Source organism: Chelonoidis abingdonii, chromosome 7 (genome assembly GCF_003597395.2).
Source record: "Chelonoidis abingdonii isolate Lonesome George chromosome 7, CheloAbing_2.0, whole genome shotgun sequence".
NCBI classification, from domain to species: domain Eukaryota; kingdom Metazoa; phylum Chordata; order Testudines; family Testudinidae; genus Chelonoidis; species Chelonoidis abingdonii.
In genome coordinates this window covers 107,742,226-107,761,254 of record NC_133775.1, presented here as the reverse complement: position 1 = coordinate 107,761,254, position 19,029 = coordinate 107,742,226, and the positions used below count along the sequence as shown (strand labels likewise).

The 19,029-nt window shown below is 46.2% G+C and overlaps 1 protein-coding gene across 3 annotated transcripts in view; it reads right to left on the bottom strand.

Annotated features, from left to right (window-relative positions):
• The window catches only part of SGCD (sarcoglycan delta), a 555,521-nt gene extending 546,266 nt beyond the window's left edge, over window positions 1–9,255 (bottom strand). For all 3 annotated transcript variants that reach the window (XM_075068197.1, XM_075068194.1, XM_075068199.1), the window contains exon 1: window positions 8,965–9,255. The gene's annotated coding sequence lies outside the window, so the exon portion shown is untranslated. The remainder of the gene's footprint in view (window positions 1–8,964) is intronic.
• Between the last annotated feature and the right edge of the window lie 9,774 nt (window positions 9,256–19,029).

The window sequence follows — 19,029 nt, the reverse complement described above, 5'->3', positions numbered from 1 at the left end:
TTGTATTTCAAATAATTCAGTTCATAATCTTAAAAAAAAAAAAAAAAAAAAAAAAAAAAGATTATTCCACGTGTGCAGTGAAGCTTCAGTCACACAAGGCAGAATCCTGCAGCTCTTATTCACTCAGTACTCTGTTGGCTCCAGAGGGGGATTTGCAGAAGTGTAACACCCAGGCTTTTTAGTTTCAACTCTCTGCACCGCCACCCCAGTAGCCCATTAGCCTGCACAGTGAGGCAGTGCATTTTGATCAGACGTGAAATAAAGGAGAATGGCTTTAGGGATTAGCTTTAAAAACAGAAACAATCCAGCCCATAAAGGCCGCCTTGGTGTTCCCTTACCATGATGCTAATCTGGGTGACATGGACCTTGCTGCTGGAGCTCTTTAGTGCTCAGTCATGTATACTGAGCAATCCACTCTCCCTCACCTGAGCGATACAAGCGCTACGAGGAGTTATGCAGCTTCTGTGAAGCAGATGGGCATAGAGTTACCTTGCTTGGACCATTATGAGGGATCCCTACTACCTAGGCTGCCACCAGGAAAGGCCTTATCTTATCTACGGCTTTATCTACCCAGTCGTTTTGCCCTGATTCCAGCTATCACAGCAGCCAATCACTAGGTTAGCTGCACTAGTGCAAACGGCAGCTTAACCTGTCTACAGTAAGTGTATGTGCCAGAACAACTACCCCAGCTGCTTGTCAATAGCAACCATAATCAAGGCAAATCCCCAGCAAACACAGGGCCACAGCACAGTGTTAACAGTACAATTAAAATGCACTGTGTTGATGATGTCTCCTCCATAAATGGACTGGCAAAACAGCACATTGTAATTTCACATCCAAAAGTTTATTCTAGACTGACAATACCAGGTGCTAAGAACTCATCACTGCTCCCATTTTCAGTACTGGTATAAACATTTAGACTGCCCATTCTGACACACCTCATCACCTCCAGGGGCAGAGAGAGAGCCACCAACATGAATGCAATGCATCAAAGATGCACATTTCAAAACCTTCACATTGTTAGCGGAACTGACATGGCTTATTGTTAGTGCTCAGCTGATGATCCACACCATAGTGCTTTGAGGTTGCATCAAAGCAAAGCATTAAAGTGTACAAAATTTAGATACACTTCCACCATCTCTAAACTTCCTTGAAACAGCATAGCCCGGAGGAGGTGTGTCTGAAAAGGCAACTCAGTAACACAGAAGCAATCTTTTTCATCTTCTTATCAAATATTCTAAAAAGCCACCACATAACTCTGCTTTATAAATGTGCTGGAATTCCTGAGCTCTACGAGATCTCGCCGTGACAGGTCTTGCAGTTGCATGCAATGTCTTTGGGGACCATATTGTAACGAATCTATGAATGGTTTACATAGGATTGTGTTCTACTCCATGGGGGAGGGTTACTATGGCCCCTGTAGGAATAAAAAAACTGTGGGTGGTGATTAAGGTGAATCACTGAGACTAAACAACTTTAGAGAGGTACTGCCACCAGAATGATTCAGGTATACTAGTTCAAGCTGGGTTTTCCAGAGACTAGGAGAGGATGAAGTTGAACTGACTCATGGCCTGCTTTTGGATCCAGCAAACAGATAGGACCTTCTGCCCAAGGTGAGGCCACAGCCACAGCCTGAAGGAGGGAATCATTCTGACTAACCAGTGTCCTATAAGACTGATGGGTGACCTCTGGTAAGGAACTTGTGTGTTGGAACTTTTATTGTTTTTATATGTTTTATCAGCAATACTTTTGCCTTAAGAATAAATGTGCTTGCTTAGAAAGGGCTATGTGGTAACTTGTAACTGCTGGCAGTATGCTGTTCGTAGCCCTTGGAGAAGAAGCAAAGGCACTGGCCTTTAGGCAGACTGGCTTGCAGGGGATATATCACAGTGTAAGGCATAGAGCTGTGTAGCTGTAAGCCGGTGCTTTCGGGGCCCGTCCCCTCAGGTGCGACGGGGAGCCAGGGCGCCTCCTTCCAGGCAGCCGGACGGCTCTGGCTCCGCTCCCGTACTCGAGGCCTGAGCAAATAGCAGTCTATAGGCCCTGGTCCTTAGACAGGGCGGGCTGCAAGCGGTCAGGCTCAGCTCAGGGGCTGAGCAAACCAAGTCTATAGCCCAAGCCCTCAGGCAGGGCGGGGCAGCAAACAGTTCAGGGGGGCTCTGTCCCTTTGGAGCAGGGCAGAGCAGCAAACAGTTCAGGGGGCTCTGACCCTTTGGAGCAGGGCAGAGCAACAAACAACCGTAGCTCTGGAGCGGAAGGGGGGATACTTGCCACCCGGTTATGGGTGGCAGGGGAACACAGGCCCACCCCACTACCTCTCGTTTCCAGCCCGGGCCTAGTAGCAGGCTGCGCCGCCTGAGAGCGGTCCAGTGGGGATCCCACCGAAACCACTGACTGGGTGATTCCGTCAGGGATCGTGGCCGTACAGACGACCATAGGCTCGGGGCCATCTGCGGCCTACTGTGTCAGCCGCCCCGGGCTACTTCCAGTCCCCCCCTTCTCCCGGTACTGTCCTTCCTCGGCGTAGGTCGGCCGGGGTCCTCCAGACCGTGGGTTCCTCAGAGACCTGGGAGGCATCGGTCGTGGTTCCCCCGGATAGCCGGCACAGGGTCGTTGCGGCTGGGGTTCCTCGGGGTACCTGGCGCGGGGCAGGTCGGTCCAATGCTCCTCTGGATAGTGGGCCCAGGGCAGCTCCGGCCAGCGCTCCTCTGGATAGTGGGCCTGGGGTAGGCTGGGCCGAGCGGGAGCTCGGGCCTCCACGTCCGTCCTCCCCGGCGGCCAGCGCTGAACTGAGCTCTGACTCTTATACTTCCTGTCCCGCCCCTTGACTTCCAGGGGGCGGGAACAGGCGGTAGTGGCTCCGCCCACGGGGGTGCCTGCTCTGGCTCATTCCCCTCAGGTGCGACGGGGAGCCAGGGCGCCTCCTTACAGTAGCCTTAAAACCCCTAGGTCAGAAGGGAGTGGGACAAGGGTCCCTACCCAGAAACAGGTGACAGCAGGAACCTGAGACCTGACTGGGAACTTCTGTAGTGGACCACAGAAGGGAGGATACAGGTGCAGTAACTCCAGCTGTGATACTTGCAACATGAGATTCACAAACATTGACATACATTCAGGAAACTTGCAATGTTCATGCATGATTTGCTGAATAGACAGGATTATGTCAGAAACTAAGAGAGAAAAAGTCAAGATGGACACCAGAACTGTGATTTTGAGCCTGATCCAGTTTAGTCAGTTGAATTATTTCAACTGATTACTACTAGGAGCTGGCCCAGGCCCACCAAGGTTTCATAGCTTAAGATCTGCCAGAGCTAGAAACAAAGGGCCAAATTCTTTGCTGATAAAAATTGGTGCAGCCCCATTGCATAGCGTTGCACCAGTTTATACTAGGCAGAAACTTTTGCCCAAATACTTCCTCCTATTTGGAAGCTGAGATCACACTGGTTCCTAAAACATCAGGCCATTATTAGTGCCTGGGATTTATCATCATGGTTTTTTGCATTAGTCCCAAATTGAGCAAATCGCAAACTTTAGATCAGATTAATTTTGAATCCCCGATAAAGTGTCATATAGTTAAAATTTATAGTCCTGTCTAAAAAAGCCTGAAAAATATCAAACTTAAAATAGACTTTACTGCATACATAAACATTTACCATTAAATGCTCCAACAAGAGCAGACATTTTCAGAATCACCTATCCCATCAGAATCAGTGATAGAGAGACAGGTTATTAGCTGCATATAGTTTTGAAAAGCTATGGGGTTAAATGCCAAAAGTTGCTGTGTATTCATTCTGAATACAAATATTCAACCCCTTTCAAATACCTTGTAAATCAAAGTTTGTCAAACACTGCCTCAAGTAATATGGTGTCAGAACCTTCTAATGAAGCATCAGTATAGCCTGTCAATTACTGTTTTGCCAATCACACATTTAAGCATTTCTTAATGCTTAACTCACGCCTACTTGGACTTCTTGCTCTTTCAGGTTCTAGTTGCTGATGGTCCACAAAGTAAGAGGACTGAAACAGAAACGCACTTCCTCTGGCAGTCAAAGAAAAATTATTTCAGATGGTGGTGATAACACAAAAGCTTTTAGGCAAAGATAGTTCCCATTTCAAGTGTATCTACTGGATTTAAAGAAACCAGATGAAGGAGCCCAAACTTCCCACACATGAAATAAAGTACTCCTGGGGAAATTCTGCACCCCTGTGCATGCGTAGAATTTATGTCCCCACACATTTCTTTGCTTCCCCGCAGAAAATGGCAAGCAAGCAAAGGGAAGCCATGGGAAGGAAGGGGGAGCTGGGGATGCCCATGGGTGTTGTTTGCAGAGAGCACTGCCCCCGAAGCAGAGGCAAGGCATAGGGACCACACAGGATCACATACCACTGCCTCCTTTCCCCCGCCCCCCACATTTCTGTGAGCACAGAGCTGCCCAGCTGAAGAAGGATGCTGCTCAATTCGCTGAGTCTGCAGCTGGACACCGCCTCCTGGGTCCTAGTGCCAGATGCCCTACCCTCCTGTGTGCTGAGAGTCATCCTGTTTTCTGTACAACAGTGAATGCCTGTGGTGGGGCAGGGCAAGAGGGGGCAGAAGAAATGGGGAAAGGGGGAGGTGGAAGATGCAGTGGGATAGGGCAGGGGGAGGGTGATATAGGAGTGAGGGGAGGGGAATAGGGGCAAGGGACAGTGGGGAAAGGATGGAGCAGTGGGGAAGGGGATGGGGGTGGGAAAGAGAAGAGGATTGGGGAATTGGGAGCCTGGCATCTGGCATCCACACGGAAGCAGCAGCTGGGTCTTCCCCATTAAGCAGGTCCATTGAACCCCCACCATGACAAGCCCCACCCCAATGAGCCCCTGGAACCCAGATCCCCACCAAGCCGCAACCAGCTACATCTGAACCCTCACGCCAAACTCAGTACACCTAGATCCCCCTGCTGAGTGCCAACCACCTTCACCTGGACCCCCCCTGCAGAGTTCAATGGCCCCTGCACTCGGAATTCCCCAACAAGCCCCTGTATTTATTGACAAAATTTGCAGAATTTTAAAATATTGCACACAATTTTAATTTCTTTGGCACAGAATTCCCTCAGGAATAATAAAGGCAGAAGGAGATGGCTTGGAAAGTAATCTTCCCCTAAAAAGATTCAATGCCAGATATGTGCCCCAGAGGTTTTATCAATGCACATCAGTCCCTAATATACTTCTTCCTAAGTCATCAGAACAGTTCAGTGCAATATCAGTTCCTTCGCAGATTAGCTCAGCGTAGAGTTACCATTTACTGGTAGCAAAGTAGCAAAAGAATGCATTACGATTTCAAAGAAGAATGACAAGACAGACAACAAAATAACCGTATAAAGCATAATAATAATCTTTCAGTTAAGGAAGTGTTATACTGATTTTTAAGGGCAATTAGACTAGTTTTTATTTAGTTATAATTGGGTTTTGTTGATGCACAGAGAACATTTGGAGATGTATTAGCTCACAAGAAAGAGAGGACAAGGTCCCATCACATACTATAGATATATAAAGGCATCTCCATATACAGAACCTTCCTCTTTCTGAGGGTCAGGTACAACCCATCTGCACTACTGCATACAATATGCTCTTTATCTCTCTCCATCAAGCACCTTTTAATGCACCCCTTTTATAATGCATGTGCACTGTATCAACGTACATCATGGTCACTCCAGCACTATAGGTATGTTATAAGGAAAGCAAACATCGTATAAATAAACATCTGAACTGGAGACACTGGTTGCCTAAAGTTTGTAGGATTTCTTTCTTGCTCTATTCTGAGGTATTGAGATTTTCTAAGTCACCAAGGGAACTTACACACTTGCATCCCTGTAGCAGAGCAGACTCACTCCTCCCTCCCCAGGAGTCCCACAAAAAGCTGGGAGACCATCTTCTAGCCCAACACCTCCTGCAATTTGTTTACAGTGTTCTTTTCCACCGTCTTTATACACTATGTAGCCTCACCCCAGCAGTAACATGGAGCCCTCAGCTCCTAAGGCAAGAAAGGGAGCACTCTCTCATGGCTCTGGCTCTAAGAGCCAACTTCCCTCTCACTCCTTTGTGCTGCCTTCCTGTGTCCTTTGTACCATTTGGGCAAATGAGTTAATTAGCCTTTTAACTCTCTCCAGCCCATCCCAAACTATCAACTGGGCACAATTCTCATAGTGAGGTGTGCTGCAGGGCAACCATCTGGAGTTGCAGTGATCAGATTACTGGTTCAGGCGCAGTTCTTCACCACTGTCACACTCCCCTTGAAAGTCAGGGAACCTTTTAATCAGCTTTATACATGGTTTGTAACGCTGAGTGTTCGTTGGCAAAACAAGAAAATTGTCATGGTAACTTTTTTTCCCCAAAAAACATTTTTTTTGCAAAGAAAGTCTATGCAGATAACAGAGAAATTAATAACAGTTGCAAAGGGAATACATTGATACTATGCAATCCATGATTCTTAAGACCCAACAGCAAAAGTTACTGGAAGCTACAAATAGCAAGTGTGAATAAAGTCAAACTCTTCTTTATATTCCACTGTGAGAATTTTTAAGAACTTAAGACAAAGCCCACTTTCCGATGGCAAACAGAATATTGTAACATCTGTATCTGCTCTAATTAAAGAGTTTAGAAATGAAGCTGTTTTTATAATGTATTTCTGACAGAGGAGTCTCCTTTACTACACCCAATCTTGATTGTACTGAGCCAAAATGACCTCTTATCTCTCTCAAGTCAACATCATTTTGCTTCTACAAACACTCAAAATAAAAGCTCTTTCTAAGCAAGGCGGGTAGAAATATGGGACCAGATACTCATTTGGTCTAAAGCAGGGTAGCTACATTGAAGTTAATGGAGCTATACCAGTTTATACCAACTGACTATATAGGGTCCTTTACAGAACATGCTCCTGTAGTGCAGGTCATGTGAGCAGATTTCTATGCTTACCTGTATGATATCACAGAACAAGCATGCCTGGTAGCACGTGTATCTAGTTCAGAGAGCTATTTGTGGCTGACCTATGCTGCCCAAATATGGCTCAGAATTGCTTGTTTTTCTTTTCAATGAGAAACCACGTAGGTGCTGATTTAGTGCTTCATTTATCAACCTTGCCCAATACTAAGCAATTAATTTTGATTTAATCTGGACAATTGAATTTGAACCCTCTCTCTGACCCCCCCTAAAAATCTGAGATACCATCATGTGAATGGGTGTGTTTTCAACAGCTGACTTAATAGAAGATAACTGACTAAAGGGAGTTAGTGGCTGCATAACCACATGATTACAGTATTGGAGCTTTTTTACCTTTCAGATCTTGAATTTACAAATGAAATTAAAATAAAGGCACATCAATAGTCATTCTTACTGCTACAGATTCAAGAGTATCTGCTAGAACAGCAGTTGCACTTTCAGAAAAGTCACCAAAAAATTAAGTGTCATATCAATGCAACCAACAAGCTCCTGAAATTCTGTGGTTCATGATTCAAAGTCCATTATTCTCCCTAGACCTATTGGATACATTTTTGCAATACGAGGAAAAAACACACATTACATTTATAAGACACCAATCTGCAATCTTCTATTGTTTCATCTAAATGGCATCTCAGCAGCTCTGAAGTTCATGTCATCCTTGCAAAAACACCATCAGGACAATGACATCTGGACAGCACACAGCCTAGAATAAGTCAATTGGAAGGGAAAGCATACATCTCCTTGTCCATTCAAGATACTACATAAAAGCAGTGGCAGGTGTCAGTCAGGAACCCTTTCCCCCGCACTCCCCGGAGGAATACAGAATGATCAGTTGCCAACACACCACCTGTTGGTCACTGCCAAACCAACCAGAACCATTGCTTCATCCTTCCAAAAGCTGTGCAGTGGCTGGAATAACCAGAGCCATGCTTCCCTTGCTGTGTGTCAAGGTACAAGAGTTTTTGCATTGGCAGTGACTTCAGCCCCACCCCTTACTCATTTCACCTGCTGCTCCTCCACTGCCAACTCTCTCTCTGACTGACACTCACACACACACACTTTTAATATTCAGCCGGCATGACCTGCCTCTAATGAGTGCCATTCTGCAGTCTACTTCTCTCCTGCACTGTTTCCACTGATCACTAGCAAAGTACACCCTATGCTCCAGTGTCTCCAACCTTTCCAGACTACCCTCCCCCTTTCAGGAGTCTGATTTGTCTTGCACACCCCCAAGATTCACCTCATTTAAAAAACGACTTGCTTACAAAATCAGACCTAAAAATACATAAGTGTCACAGCCACGCTAGTATCCAAGAACTGCTGACTTTCTCATCTTTACCATATAATTATAAAATGAATCAATATTTGTATTTACATTTCAGTATACAGCATATAGATCAGGATAAACAAGTCATTTGTCTAGGAAATTTTAGTCTGTCCTGACTCTCCTGGTGCTTTTTATGCAGCCTGTTGTAAAACCAGGCAGACACCTAGATGAGTGGATGTCCCTGCTGGAAGGTCTCTGGGGGTACGTGTACCCCTGCTCGAGCCCTGGCATGGCACAGACCCACCTGCGCTACTCCTAAGGGCTTGCCAAGGGAAGCCTGCGATGCAGGGTGCCTGGCAATGCAGCCCAGCGCTGCTACCCCAGGACAGCCAGGCTGGGATTTGCTGGGGGGCGGGGGGCAGCCCACTTTGTTCCGTCGGGAGGCGGCTCTGATGCCGAGCCCACCCTCGGACAGCGCCTTGCCCACTAGCCTCCCTCCCAGCAGCACCCCCGGGCGCGGAGCCTCCCCCCCGGGAGCTGTAGCAGCTGCCCGCGGAAGCCCGGGAGGGAGGCTGCAAAGCTAACACCGGGCGGGCGAAAACTTCCCAAAGTGCCCGAGCACCGCGGCGGGCTGGGGGCGGCGGCAGGGAAAGGAAACGAGGAAGCGCCCAGCCAGCCAGCGGGCTCTTGCCCGAGGGCCCCAGGGTGCTCGGCGCGGTACTCACCCCGGGGACCGGCCCCGCTCGGCGGGCAGCCCAGACTCACGAGCTCCGGCCGCCGACCGCAGCTAAGTCCATGGGGCAGGAGCGAGAGAGACGTAGCCGGCCCCGTTCGGAGATCATGCCTGGGGCAGCATAGGGGGGGCTCCGCCTGGTGCCCCGGCCGCGAGCAGGGGCAGGTGCCTATAGCCCGAGCATCCTTCCCGGAGCGTCCGTGCAGCCGGCGCCTACATGCATTCAGGCCGGGGGGGCGCGGGGCTTTGCCTTGCAGGCGCGCCCGCTCTGGGGTGCACGCATGGGGTGGGGGTCCCGCTCTCTCCAGGTCACTGAGCCCCCCTCTCGCTGCCGGGGTCCCCTTCCTCTCGCGTGCCGGGGGCGCTCACGCCCGGTGCTGCCTTGCCGGGCTCCCGGCACACACTGGGAGGGAAAGCGCTAGGCTGGCTGCAAACAGCAGCAGCGCCCACGTGCCGGCTCCTGCTGCGCGCGCGTGTGTGTGTGTGTGTGTGTGTGTGTGTGCGCGCCCGCGCGAGACAGCTGGGGGGGGGGGGCGCCAGGATTTCCCCCCTGCAGCTCCAGGAATCCTGGGCTGCAAAGATCTTTGCAAATCTTGCAAGCTGCGGGGAGGGTGGAGCCGCTGGCGCTGCTGCCGCTTCACCCTGCAGGAGCGAGTAGCTGCTGCCTGCCTGGCTCTGGCAAAAGGGCTCCGTGCATTCCCCAACCCCCACCCATTTGCCTCACACCCGCACCCAAGAGTGCCGGGAGGGACCAGCCTTCCGCGGAGGCGACTTGGGCTCCCTGACTCAGTTGCTTGTTCTGTTCAAATCTCGCCCTGGGAGGTGCATTTAAAATCGGAGAGGCTCTGGCTAGGAATCAGGCTGCCAGTTTCAGGAAGGAGACTGTAAAAGGTGGAGGGGGCTGGTTCTCCCTTGCGAATCAAGAACATGGTCTAGTGTGAACACCCCTGCTAGGAACCCTCTGGGGTTTCCCTATGGATCAAGCCTCAACTGTCCCTCCTAGGCAGAGAGGGAGGTCACAAGAAGAATTACACTCTAGAGGCTGGAGCCCTGGACTGAGGTTCTGGAAACTTGTTCTCAGCTCAGCCAGATACTTCCTGTGTGATGCTGGGAAATTCACTTAATCTATCCTGTTCCTCTGCCCCCTTCCTGTAAAATGGGGGTAATATTTGCCGGAAGTGTTGGGGAGATAAAATCCATTAGCAGTTAAGAGGCACTCAGTCTCGGCTACTACACTGCTAGCCCTGTAAGTACAGGGATAAATAGCAAAGCTGACAACATTGGCCTCTAAATTTTAATAGGGGGGGACAGTAGGTGGAAACACTGATTTCCACCTAAAGAAAAGTCAGCAATTTTCCACTAGATGCAAACATCTTGTTTTCTACTAGCTAAAAGTTGGTGCATTTCCTAAGGCAATAGAAAATGTGTATTACTTTAGTTCCAAACCTTTAAATACTGTGCAAAACACACAAAAGAATTATTTTATTTGCAAGAGAGTTTAATCTTATATCCACTGTCAAAGTGTAAACTCTCCTCAGAGAAATATGAACTCTAAAGCTTAGGTCCCAATACAACCCAGGAGTCCTCATTCCAGTCAAGTCAGTGAAAGCTGTGGCTCAGGCAGGACTGTGGAATAAGTACCACACCTGAAGCCACTACACAGGGAAAATGGAACAAACAAAATGCTCAGCTGAAGACATGACACTTTTTAGATCATCTTTCTACTTTCCCTCCCCACCAAGAGAGGAAGGTTTGTTTGTTTTAAGGAGTGGGAGCTTGCAACAAAAAAGGATACACAAATAAAAGGGATTGCTTCACTTCTCCATTTGATCCAGCAAACAGCTGCCACTATAACTGGGAGGCAGAGACATCCATTTGGGGCATAGACATTGCATCTTACAAATGTTGATCAGGAATTCTTAGGGGAGCTTTGTTTTTTATTTTGATTTAAATGCTGCCCTCCCTCTCACAAAATGGAGACCAAAGGATGAAGGGAAATTAAAGGGGGAAATCTACCTGATTAATACAAGTCCTGCTCTTTTCCTTTACACACGCACTCACGCTCGTGCCTAGTGGTATCCCTGGATGCAAATACTACAACAGCTGTTAGGATCTGATCCAACTCCCCTTAAAGTCAATAGGAGTCTTTCCTTTGATTTCAGTGAGAATTGTTTAGGAGCCTTGTGACATTTTATGGACCACCCTGATCAGTAAAAGGTCCTGTTGGCCCCTGCCCTATAACTTTTTGTCACAGCTTTATTGCCCCTCACCCTAGTTGAGTAATGCCTCTAATCCACTACATAGTGAGCCCAACTCCTTCATTCCTCTTACACCCAACATTCCTGTTGGCATCAATGAATGCTCTGATTTTGCAAGAAATGTAGGCTAAGGTCTTTTACCATTAATTAGGTATGAATCCCCTGTTTTACTCCTAGTTCTATGTTAACTAGAAGTTTGCTCAGTGTCAGAGTAGTGTCACATACAGATTTGCCATGCAGAAATGTCTGGAGAATTCTGACATTTGTATAAATATTTGCTGGTTCCTCTCTCCCCTATGAGAGATGCAGGGGGCACTTCTGCACAGCACTAAAGGACCAATATACTTGCACTAACCTCCATGAAGTTATGCCAGCAAAGAATTTAAATCCTAGAGTTTTTGGATTTCTCTCTTAGTTGCATTTGAGTTCTTCTCTCCTAGAATCTCATAACAAGTTGTCTCTGCCTCTTGCTGATCATGCCACTAAACTCTGGATTTAGCAGGTTGGTTTGTTTAGTTTTTTTTTTTGTTTGTTTTTTATTTATTCAAATTAGTTATCCAGAATGCAATTGCTGCATGGAATGAGAGCAAATAAATGTCAATCCTGAGTGATGAAAAATCCTGACCCTCTGTACATGTTTAGTTATAAAAAGGTCTTAAATGTCACCAATTTTTCCAAGTGAGAAATAAAGGGGGAAATGAATGATTACAACAGGCAAGCTAAAATAAAAATGACAGGCATTTCCCAAATCCAGCAATCCCGTCCCCTGAATGTAATATTAATCCAGTGGAGCTGTGGGACTTAACCTCCATCTCAAAAGTTCTGCGAGCCCCAGTCACATTTTAACTGTGCCATATAAGCACACAAATACCATGCAGCCCTTACAGTTCTAGATCAGCGACAGCAGCTGGTGATACCAACCCCAGGTAAGTCAATGCCCTGCTTAACACAAACTGTTATTCTGTGATTGCCTAGAAAGATGTGTTAGGATGTTAAATTGTCCTGCATTTTGCTGCGGCTAAGCTACCAGCTGACCACGGACAAGCTTTGGTGCAGAAGCAGAGGAAACATAGGGGCAGGCTTTTCAAACTTACCAAGAGATGCTACCTTTGCTGCTAAGAGATAACCTCCCTCTTTCCCCAGCCTTTGGAAGTGGACATTTTAGGAAAACTTCCCAGTAGCTATTTCAGTATTGCCAAACCCAAACACTAGAAATCATGACTTAGGACCACAAAAAGAGTATGCCAGGAGAGAACTCTCCCATTGACAATTACTTTACCTCCATGAGAGGCAGAAGCTGTATTGGTGAGAGCACTTCTCCCGTTGACATAGCGCCAGTGTGGCCAGTGCTTAGGTCAATGTAATTTATGTCGCTTGGCGGATGTTTTTTTTACACCCCTATGCAACGTAAGTTACATTGACTTAAGCAGTAGTGTAGACCAGCCCTGTGAAACAGATGTCCAGCTTAAATTAGAGTAACCCAGTAAATTACTGTATCCCATAAAGGTACACTACTTAAAGAAGAAAATGTGGGGAGCCCTTCCTGCCTTCCTCACTGTGTATGGATTTGGTTCCAGTGTCCTTACTGTGAGTTGTCATGACCAGCAAACCAAGTCAGAAAATTCATCTCCATTTCAAACTTCTGCCTCCACTTCAGTGGTGCCATTCTAGGCCATTATGCCCCGCACACTACGGTCAAGAACATAATTCTCCCCATCTTTTTTCATGCCATCTTGGACCTATATTGCTTGCTTTAAATGGTTATTCAGACATCTCAGAGATAGTATTGATCTATGCGCTGAAGTGGAATTGATTATTCAGCATGCCACCATTAAAATATCCGCTCATTGCTAAGCCTTACTTCCACATACTGGAATGCTCTTTTGTCAACAGCTTGTAGTCAGAAATTGCAAGATTAAATCTGTGCTAAACAGGAACAGGTCAGGTCACATGGAAATGCTTTGAATTAGATTTTGGGATCTAGCACAAGCTGCAATGGTGCGTATCTGACTATCTTTGTAGCAATTTGCTTCCACAAAGAGGGGGGAAAAAAATAAATTGTCTTCTGCCATTTCCTGCTTGCTCAGAAGAGAAAGATACATGTACATCAACTGGAGCCAGTTGAATTAAACAATGTGGTTTATTGGGGAAGAAAGCAACTATTACACACAAGGGCAGCTCTAGGGATTTTGCCGCCCCAAGCACAGCAGGCAGGCTGCGGGAGGTCCTCCAAAGCTGCGGGACCAGTGGACCCTCCGCAGGCAAGCCGCCGAAGGCAGCCTGCCTGCCGCCCTCGCGGCGCCGGCAGAGCACCCGCCACATCTTGCCGCCCCAAGCACGCGCTTGGTGTGCTGGGGCCTGGAGCTGCCCCTGATTACACAGCAAAATGTAGATTGGCAACCATAGCAGAAGCTCTACATTGCCAGCTGAGGTTTCCCTTTGTTTTACATGAGCCCCTGACACCTAACATGACAGCACTAAGCTTGTTATGCTCTTTTGGACTTCTAAGGATACAGTCCCTTTCTTTTTCATACCTACTAATGTGGTGTTTAAGATCAGATGTAGAAGAGAGCATATAGATTTCAATTTTCACAGAGCTTGTGTAACAGAATACGCCCCTGTATTTACACACTACCGAAATAATCTTTGCACAAGGTATGCCTTGAAAACCCATAATTTGCTGGTCAGCATTATCCTGATAAAATATCTGAGGCAACATTGTATGTACAAATTTCCCAGTATGATGCTATTCATACATGTTCTACCGCCCTGTCCAAGCAGAAGTCAGGTCTGTCCTAGGTAAAGGAAGGAATGTGTGCTTGCCTTAATTTGGATTTAAACAGTAAAAAGAGTCATCGAGCAGGGAGAGAAAACAAAGGAAGTTCAAACAGGTGGGAAAAAAACAGCTGGAACATCCTTCCACATAGGCTCTTTGTCTCATGGGTCTCAGCTGGAAATGTTTTTCAAGACAGGGAACTGAAACTATAAAAAGGAGGGACAAACAATGCAGGGCACCCCATCCCTCTGTCCATCTCATTCTCCTCACCTGAGAGGACAAGAGGAAAGAACTGTTAGACTCCAAGGGAGGGGTCCTGACCTGGAGAGTTTGGTCAGTAATTTGCTGGAGCATGTGGTAAGAAAGTTTGTTTAGCAACTAAGTTAGTTTTTTACGTAGATACTAGTGAGCATTTTATCTTTATTTTTCATGTAACCATGTCTGTCTCTTATGGATCACTACTTATACTCACTTAAACTCTCTCTTTGTAGTTAACAAACTTGTTTTACTGTGTTATCGGATCCTGGTGTGTTTTAAGTTGAAGTGTCTGGGTAATTATTTAAGGTAATAAGCTGTCATATTATTCCCTTAAAGGAATCATGGACTTAATAGATTTGTACTGTCCAGGAGAGGGCTGGGCAGTACAAGACATACATTTCTGGGGGAAGATCCGGGACATGGAGTGTGTTGGGGTCATCCTGCAGAATAACCAAGGCTGGTGAGAATAAGGATGTAGCTGGCAGGCCGCAATTACACACAGACTCTCAGTGTGTGACCGGCATGCTGGAAAGCTGTTTGTGAGCAACCCAGCTACGAGGTTGTAGGGCAGGTGTGTAGGGCAGGATTGTGCCCAGGTAGGTCACTGCTTTGTATTTTGAATTCTACCACTCTAAACTTTAGACTCAATAAGAAAAATATTTCTATAGCAACATTGGGCTAATTCCTATCCCCCTTGTTCCAGGATGTAATCCCACTGAAGTCAAAAAATTGGACTATTTGTGGGCAAAAAATTAGCAGGATTTGGTCCATTATGGATGACCTTAGAATTTAGCTTCTGTTTAAAGAATTATCCATTCACTTTGTCACTGGTAAAGACTCATTTCCAATAAGAATGTGAAAAATCACATTTTTCATCTTGAATCTCCACTTCTCATGCAATTTCATCTACCTTTTCCCTTGCTTTCAAGGGCTAGATAGTCCTTAGGCTCTGCGGTCAGTAATTTTGTATTAAGAGAGTACCTAGAGCAGAAGTTCTCAAACTGTGGTCCGTGGACAAGCTCCATCCAAGTACTCTGCAGGTAGTTCCCTCTAAGGTGCATGCCTGGGCGACCGCACACAAGACAATGGGCCACCCACCTAATTGGTGGAGCCGGGCAAAAGTGGCTCTACTAATTAGGTGCCTGTACCCTGGAGAAGATGCACATGTAAGGTAAGGTTGTAGCCTGGGAGGGGGGAATAGGAGGTAGCTGGGAGGGGGCAGTAGGGTGAGAAGAGGGGGTGGGAGAATTTGGGATGTGCAGGGCTGTGGTGGCCAGAGAAAGAGGCGACTTTCCCCAGTTCCAGGGCTGCAGCTGCCAGGGAGAGATGGCCCTCCTTCCCAGCCTCAGTTCTGTGGCTGCTGTGGTGGGGGAGAGAGGGCACATCCATCACATTAGAAAGGTAAGACTACTGATATTAAAATATGAGTTGTGTGCTTTTACTTGTAGAACAAAAAGCTATTACTTTTTTGATATAGTGCTTTTATCCAAAGTGCTTTACAATAGTTAGCTAATAGTACAAGCAACATTTGGAAAGATCAAGTGGTCTGCTGAGACCCTCAGCAATTTTCAAGTGGTCCGTGGAAAAAAAAAGTTTGAGAACCACTGGCCTAGAGGTCCCAACCAAGATCAGGGCCCTGTTGTGCTGTGCACAGGTACATTCAGTAAAAGACAGCCTCTGCCCCAAAGAGCTTACAGTCTAACCAGGAAGACTAGACCACAAAGAACTATTGTCCCCATTTTACAGACAGGGAATAGAAGCACAGAGAAATGAAGTGACCTTGCCCAAAGTTATAGAAGGAGTTTGTGGCAGAACCAGGAACTCAACCCAGATCTCTTGAATCCTAGCTCTATACCATAAGTAACTACAAGACCTTCCTTTCTACAAAACCACTGTTGCTTGATGAGTGACAGGTGGCATATGACAGCACATCCTAGAAACAGCCCAAGAAAGCCTGTGTGACTCAGTCACGTTTCCTCCCTGGTCCCCTTTTCCTTTGGGGTCAGAGTAAGTTATTGTAACCCTTGAAAGGGTGCAGCTTATTTCCCTGCTCTGGCCAGCAAGTGGGTGGAGTGTGGCAGGGGTGTGGCCAAGGCTCCACCCACTCTCTGCTCCTCTCTGCTCCTCCTCATCCATTTGTTCACAGGAGGATGTATCCAAAGATCAGGAGCAGCACTATACACCAGATCTGATCCAAGTACACCAGACAACGGGGAAATACGAGGTGCCTCATTTCCTGCTCAACCAAGTAAAAAAAATGCACAATTTAACCCTATGTTAGTTGGATTTCAGTCCTAGTCCCATTACATCAATGACAGCTTTGCCATCAACGTCAACATGAACAGAAACTGCCTTTTTCTGTGTGTCAGAGCAAGGGTACAGCGCCACAAATCCCTGTCATTCTTTTCGTTTCCATGGTTAGCTGTTTCTCTTTGTCTTCCTTTCTGCTAGAATTCACTGTTCTTATAGTTTTTTTTTGCTGGGAAGAGCATGTGCATGAGCCACCCATGTGTGCACACACACAATACCCAGCTTCCTTTTTATAGCCGTATTCTTTGTCTGTCTATAGTTATTAATACATTGATACTGGCTTTTACAAAGATGATTGAATGTTCGCCTTTTTCTGCTTCTTCACACAACACACACACTATTTCCTGAAATGTACAAGTCACAGAGTGTAAGGAACCACCAGCTCATCTACTCTGACCTATATGTCACAGGCCACCAACAGCAGCTGCATACTAAACCCAACCAACAAGTATTACAACCCACAAAAGGCTGAACTGTTATGTGCCACAGGGAGAGAGAAGGGCACTGATGCCTGAGGCCCCCACAATGCCAGGGAGATTATTAAGTGAGATATAGCCAGATAATCCTAGCAAGTGACCTGCACCCTATGCTGCAGAGAAAGGTGAAAAAAACAAAAGGTCACACTCTCAGACATATAAAGAATTCAAATCTTTTGACAGTCCACTATTATAAGTTTCCAGAAACTTTGTTTGCTGGCCCCTGTGTCATGAGGGTGTAAGTACAAGAGATTTATCTATCGTGCACAGCAGATTTGCATTCTGTGGCTGCTTGTGTATTTTTCAAACGCTCCCTGAAACAAAGCAAAACTGGGGCCTATTTCTAACCGAGGCACATATTCCTCTGTTGTCTCTGTTTCAGCAGCAATTGCCCCTGAATTACACTGATTTCCATTAACTGATCATTCCACAAGCTGGTTTCATGAAGACAAACAGAGAACTACTGTTTATAATTCCAAACCTACAGGCCTGTTCCAGTTAACATTTGCCCACCATTTGCCAAGGCAAACTTCACATATTTAAAAAAAAAATCAGATTAAATAGATCATCTCTATTCCTTACCTTTAGAAGCAGACTCCCTCTACAACTCCCAACTACTTTCACTTTGCTGGAAGTCAGCAAAGTATTTTTAGCTTGCCTCTGGGATGCCATATATGGGGAGCAGCCCCCTCCCTACTATTACCAAGCTGCCTAACTTAACAGCAGGACACCTGCTGTTAGTGAGTCATGTTTTGTGTGCTGCAAGAAGTGTGTATATATAGGTCCAAAGAGTGGTTTAAAAAAAACCGAATGGCAACTGCTTATTTTACTCCACTCCCTCCGTACTGTTTAGATCTTCCTCTAACGTAACAATTTTCTAATAAAAAGTGAATCAGATCTATGCAAAAAATGAAAAAAGCCTGACTATATGTAAACAAACATACACAAAAAAAAAGACATATTCCCCTCTAAGCCTTAGTCCAAGTACTTAAGCAGAAGAAATTGAGCAGTTGCACTTGATACTGATGGGCTGGGTTCCCTGGTGCATAAAAGGAATATTCACTATTTGCAGATTATAGGGATCACTAATGTAATGAAAAAGGTGGTGTTAGTGGGAAGGCTCTTATCTATACACCACACAAAGCTATGAATTTCAGAGTTAAGGGTTCTGTTCCCAACTTTGACTATAGTTCACAGTAGATACAGTAGCATCTCACATTCAGGGCCAACCTTAGGGCCACGCAATACAGTTGAGTGCTTGGATCCCTGAACTTTGAGTCTGGCCCATCACTGAATAGGCCTGGCTCCATTCCTGAGTGGAAAAATCCTACAGAATTCAACAGAAAATGTGAACCTTTCTGTTGGCTTTTCAACCCATCCTAGAGAAGCTAATAGAGAATCCTGTCTCTAGAATTCTATAGGATGGTTCAAAAACACCTATAGAAGGATATGCATTTTCCATTACATTCCATAAATTTTTCAGAGATGTTTCTATAGAACCCTTTTCATCCCTACAAGAGTATTCCATAAAGAACTATCCCTCCCTAGCTGTGGAACTAACGGAGAGAGGAAGAAACTCTTTGTCAGTCCAGATCCTTCCTAATTCCCCATCAATGAGTGGCAGGGCTGGACAAGGGGGTATCTCCTAGCCAGATTTTCCCCTCACTGCAGCTCGGGGCCCCATTCCTGCATTAGATCACATACATGTAATTATTTAAAGGTATTAAGATGCTTAAAGGGTGCCTCTCCTCCTCCCTATACTCTAGTCAACCTTGACATAACTTAGATTGGATGTTTTTTCTCAAGAGTGGATGTTTTTCTAACAAGATCGGCTCTAGGAATTATTTTGGAGAAGTTCTCTGGTCCGTGTTACATAGGAGGTCAGACTAGATGGTCACAGTGGTCCCGTCTGGCCTTGGAATCTATTAATCTAGAAACACATCTCAAGTGCAGTTTAAAATAACTCACCATAAATCCCC